This window comes from Phascolarctos cinereus, unplaced genomic scaffold (assembly GCF_003287225.1).
Source record: "Phascolarctos cinereus isolate Bilbo 61053 unplaced genomic scaffold, phaCin_HiC Scaffold_3;HRSCAF=262, whole genome shotgun sequence".
Lineage (NCBI taxonomy): Eukaryota > Metazoa > Chordata > Mammalia > Diprotodontia > Phascolarctidae > Phascolarctos > Phascolarctos cinereus.
This window is the reverse complement of record NW_027555736.1, coordinates 110,983,290-110,988,894: the sequence shown is the minus strand read 5'-3', so window position 1 is coordinate 110,988,894 and position 5,605 is coordinate 110,983,290. Positions and strand designations below refer to the sequence as shown.

Genomic DNA, 5,605 nt, shown 5'->3' with positions numbered 1-5,605 from the left:
GTATAATACTCTTTCCAATATATTTTGTCTTCTAAAAATATTTTAAAAAAAACAACTAGAGACCACAAGTAAAGACTTTTGCGCAAAAAGAAAACAAATTAACATACTATTGATATGGGCTGAATCTGACTTCAGGTTTCTTGTCTGTTAGGTGAGATTAGATTAGAACAAGGGTTCTTAGCCTGTCATGGACCCCTTTGGCAGTTTGGTGAAGACTATGGACTCCTCAGAATAGTATTTTTAAATGCATAAAATAAAATGCATAAGAGGGAAGTAATTATATTAAAATACAGTTATCAAGATATTTTAAAAATCAAGTTCATGGACCCCAGGTTAAGAACCCCTGGACTAAAGGAAAAGGTTCCAAAGTCCCTTCTAATACTAAGATTCTGTATTTCTCAAGTATTCAAAATGCAAGCCTATTTGGTTTATATAGTATGAAGAACAAATTGGGCACAGCTGCAGGAATGTGGGACAAAAGTCACAGCTCCAGCCTTTCTCAGCCAAGCTAATTGAAATTTCAGGGTAATCTGCATGTACCAAGAATACCTGTCAGGGGTAAAATGGAAGTTGAAAGGAATTTACTTACCTGGACCTAAATATCATACAGGGCTGAAGAAATTTTGGAGGAGTGAAGTGAGGAAAGCAAAGTGATTTTAAAAGATAGGTTTAACTTAAGGGACTTTTTCACTGGCTGACTGGGCAAGCCCAGTGTCTGCTTCACCAAAGACTTGAAATTGTCCTGAGGCAATGGGCTGTTTTCCAAAAAGAGCTATCAACATTCATCTTGCAGGAAAGAGGTTACATGGCATCTGCAATTCTGTATAGTGTCAGCAGATGGCAGTATACACACAGTAGACGACCTATTAAGCAACATTCTATGGAGAAACAACTTAGAGGCATTGGAAACCTGGGGGTGCTCTGACTGGGAGGCAGACCTAGGAGCATGAGTTGCCAGGTCGACAAACGTTCCCTCTCCTACCGATCATGTGGGAGAGTGAATCCTTGTGTATACGATTGTGGATTGTGGAAGTTATTCTTTGTTATTTACCTTGCTACTCTCTTAAATGCCTTGGATTTGAGGTCAGTGCTTCCGCTACTTTGGTCTGGTAAAAATGCAGTATGGGGTGGAGGTTTACAAGCTGTAAGTCTGAATAAATGCTGACCCAAAATGTACCTTGAATCTGAGTGTAGCCTTTAGGGGACCATGTCTGAGAGGTACTCAGGTTATATGTGAATGTGAATAAGATTTATAAGCCCTATTTTGACTTTTAAATATTTCCTGATAAACTAATTAAAATTTCAACTTCTTCACAGACATGGTCTGTTCCTATTCTTAAAGCCTTTACTAAACAAAATTCATTCCAGAAAACTGTAGGATTTCTTCTATTTATCTGAGTGTTTTAGTCATGCCTTGGGGCCACAGTTGGGACTGACAGAATTTGAAGTACTAACTTTTTTTCACCATGTACTTCAATCTGTTAAGACACTCTGAAAGCTGTATCTATGTGTATGTATGTGCACACACACATAGCAGAACCAGTTCTCCCAGAACACTTTATAAAGATAGTTTAGTTACATTATGTCCTTTCCTTACCCATTTCCTGTAACCTCCCACCCCCAACCATCAGTTTGCAGATCGTTCCACTTGTTCTCTCCTCCATTCAATTTAATCCAATATTGATTTAAGGGTTCTCTCCAGGCACATTTATAGATTAGGCAGAGCAAAGCAGAGGCACCAGAGAGAAATACAAAGTTTAGAATGTCCAGGATATCTGTCCATATGACTCTTAACACCTAACATGATTCATATGTAGCTATTATATGAAATAATTCGTGATTAGTGCATTAGAGAAATGCCAGCAAAATGCTTCGTGAGATCTGAGGAATAAACGCTCAGGACTGAAGGAGGGTTAAGGAGAATCTTCATAGTCAAGGGGGTCTTTGGGTTAGGTGATAAAGAATTCAGCAGGCAAAGTGGGAGAGGGAAGATATTCTTCATTTGGGTAATATAAGCAAAGGCCTGGAGCTGGAAAAATCCAGTGTCTTTGGACTGCAAGTAGTATTGTTTGACTGGAATGTAAACTACATGGAGAGGAACAGTGTGAGATAAAACTGGAAAGGGAGGGTGGCATCAGATTAGGGATAACCTTAAATGCTAGGCAAAAGAATTAGAACTTCCTGAAGGCAAGAGGGATCCTTCCATTTCTACATCTCACCATAAGGCCTGAAAAGGGGAAAAAATATTATCCAATTAGCCAACAGGTGTCACTCAAACATAAACCTTTGGAAAGAACACAAAACTTAGAATTACAAAAATATAAATCTTGCACACATGAAACTCAACAGCACTGCTATATTTTCTCCAGTTTCTATGATTCTCATTCTTCTTCAAAGCACTTTTTCCTTGAGTTAGGAAGGAATTAACATATATGCCAATGTCTCATATTGACAGAGTGCTGAACGGGCAATTTTAAAAACAACATACTGATCTGGACTTTGTGATTCAAGTCATGTGGAGAGCTCCTAATGTGGAAATCCCTCCATGGATCCAGGTGAGTAATTAATCTGTAACTTAATAATATTAAAGTGTTGCCTGGATAAACCAACAGGTTAAGCAACAGGTCAAGTGACTTCTCCATGGTCACCCAGCCATCATGTTTCAGAAGCAAGATTTGAACCCTAGTCTTCCTGATGCAAAGCTGGCCCTTTATGCCAAGCCAATCTTGGATGGGCATTGTCTCTTTATGTAGCCCAGCTTTACTTTCCAGTGTATGACCCAAACACTGAAGTATGAACATATGAGGAAATGCTTCAAATGACAAATCTGGAATTACTTTGTCCTATTACGAGATTTCCTTGAAAGAAAAAACTGCCCCCCTTTCATAACAAATCACATTTTGATTGTGGCTTTGTGGTGATCAAGTGCTTTGCACATATCTTTTCACTTAATTCTTGCCATATCCCTTTGAAGTCAGTACGACAGGTATTATCGTCAACATTTTATAGCTGAGGAAACTACTTGGAGAGATGTAGGGACTTGCTCAAAGTCATACCTTAAGTAAGTGACCCAGGACTTTAAACCAAGTGTTTGACTTCTGATACATTGCATTTTCTAGTACATTACAATGTGTCTACTATGTAACCTAAACTTACAAACACCTTGGAATCAAAATTAAACATTTTCTCTTCTTACCATAAACTAACAAGGAAGGGGAAAAGGAAGGAACTAGATGTATCTGCTGATGACCATTTTTCATCAAAAAAGTAGTAAAGGAGGCTGGCTGGTTGTGCTTTAGCATCAGGAATTCTTCACAGTGCTTTTCACATTTCTACAATGCTTTATGGTTTACAAAGCACTTTCTCATCCATTTACCACCACCTCATTTGAATCTCACTCTGTAAGGCTAGCAAGACAACAACGATTAACCTTATTTTGTAGGTGAGAATCTGTGTCCCAGAGAGATTAAATGACTTGCTGGGCCCCTTGGGGTGCCATGATGGTCACCTTGATGTAGTATTCTAGTCTCTTGGCCATATGTGTCTGAAACCTTGATGCTCAGCTTAGCTCATCTAGGAGCAATCAGAATCATTAAAAAAAATTAGTTTATACTCCAAGTTCTCATGTTGGTACCAGAAAGGCAACTGGTAACATAATGTGGGTTTGTCCTTTTTTTTTTTCTGTCCAGAGGATACATATCTCAAAACTGGGGCATGTAGGGACTGGGAAAGGCCTCTTGCAGAAAGTTGGATTTCAGCTACATCTTGAAGGAAGTCAGGGAAATCCAGAAGCTGAGGGAAGGAGAGAGAATGTACAAGGCTTGGGGTACAGTCAGTGAAAAGGCAGAGTCAGGAGGAGTGTGCTGTGTGAGGGATGAAAAGGATGCAGTGAAATAGAGGAGAGATCTAAGACGATAGCTTGAAAACAGTCAAGGAACAGCTTTTTAGGAAAGTGGAGAGCAGAACATGTTGGGTACACTGCATGGTAAGAGCTATAGAATTTGGAGAAGCAATGATTGACTGAGCAAAGGAAAGAGATTAAAAACAAACAAATACTTTCAGGCGAGTCCCCTGTCAGGCTTCACTTTACTCACAACTGGACTCTGGACTTCTGTTCTTCAGCCACTGTGACCTGACATGAGTACATTTCTACCTGCCCCCCTTTCTGCTTCCTTTTTTGTGTTGTCTTTCCCCATTAGAATGTAAGCTTCTTGAGGGTAGGGACTGACTTAGTCACATGTATTTATAGCCCCACTGCTTAGCACAGGATCTGGCACATAGTAAGTGCTTAACAAGTGCTCTACCTTTCTATCTAAGTGGAGCTCGTGCTGATTCTAATCTAGCCACGAGGATTTCTGTAGGTACTCAATAGGTTGTGTTCATTTTAATTTCAGGAGTCTTCAGAGAGGCCTCATACCAGCTTCCAGCTCAGGAGAGAGGCCCACACCACGGAGCTCCTGGATTTGGGTTACATCAGGTTCCCCTTCCTGTCTGCCCTGAGGATGCCTGAGATGTTCATTTTGGTTTTGTACAAATAATAATTACAGTCAGTTAAGTCAACTACATTTCCCCCCAATTACCATGCAGCATAGTAACATTATACATGTCATTAAATCTGTGCCATGAGTTCTACTAAACATTTTATTGTATTATAACACTAAACTCCATTCCCATGTGCTCAAGTCTTTATTGTTTGTTGCTAATGTTAACATGATGTTCTAACTGCAACTTTAAAACATTAGAGGCAACTTGTGGCAAAATTCATGAAACAGCCAAATTTTCAAAGGTTTCTACTCACTTGCTACTCTACCCTGATATTTTTTGCTACGGAGTGAGAAGGCAGAAGTGTTGGTGTGTGGGTAACAAAGGAAAGGGTGACAGAGAGGAAGACCTAGGTCTGTCTGGAGGGGGTAGTCTCCCCTTTGACTCTTCATGAAATGAGTTCTCATCCCTGTGATTAAACAATAGTCTAATGTTTGAAGCTGTCCACTTGCTCCCCTATGAAGACAGTGCAGCTCACTGCTGAATAGCACTTCCTAGGTCATACTTCACTGTCTGGAAAAGGATCTCCTTTAACCAGAATTTTGCATCAGGTTGGGTACCACCTGAATCTTTTTCCTGTTCCTGTCTACTCTCTGCTATGCTGTGTCCTCAAGGTGTCTCTTAGACATCCTGACCTTTTTTGTTGTTCCTCTCTCATAAAATTTACCCATCTTGTGTCCTCTTAGAGCCTTATTGTTCAGCTAGGTAATGATAAGGTTAATCAGGTAAACTAGTCCGTGGTCATGCACTACCTAGCTAATGGGTTAATCCATCCCTCATCATCAGTTATGGAGTATCTGTGTCTATTCTAGGTGCGGAGGCATTACAATAAGATATAAACTATGGCCACTCCCCTTAAGATTAGAATCACACTCATGAAAAAAAGAACACTTCAAGACACAAAGTGCTAAATCATGTTGTACAGACAGTCAGCACTGGAGAAAATCATTGCAGGCTAGACGCAGTGCTTTAAAAAAAATATTTTTCTTAGGCAATTGGGGTTAAGTGACTTGCCCAGGGTCACATAGCTAGTAAGTGTCAAGTGTTTAATCTGAACCTGGAT

The 5,605-nt window shown here is 39.8% G+C and overlaps 1 long non-coding RNA gene across 1 annotated transcript; it reads left to right on the top strand.

Annotated features, from left to right (window-relative positions):
- Positions 1-888: 888 nt before the first annotated feature.
- On the top strand, positions 889-4,667 carry LOC110194222 (uncharacterized). Its single transcript, XR_002320667.2, has 3 exons — positions 889-1,083; positions 2,456-2,555; positions 4,395-4,667. It is a non-coding gene; the product is annotated as an uncharacterized LOC110194222 (long non-coding RNA).
- Positions 4,668-5,605: the final 938 nt, after the last annotated feature.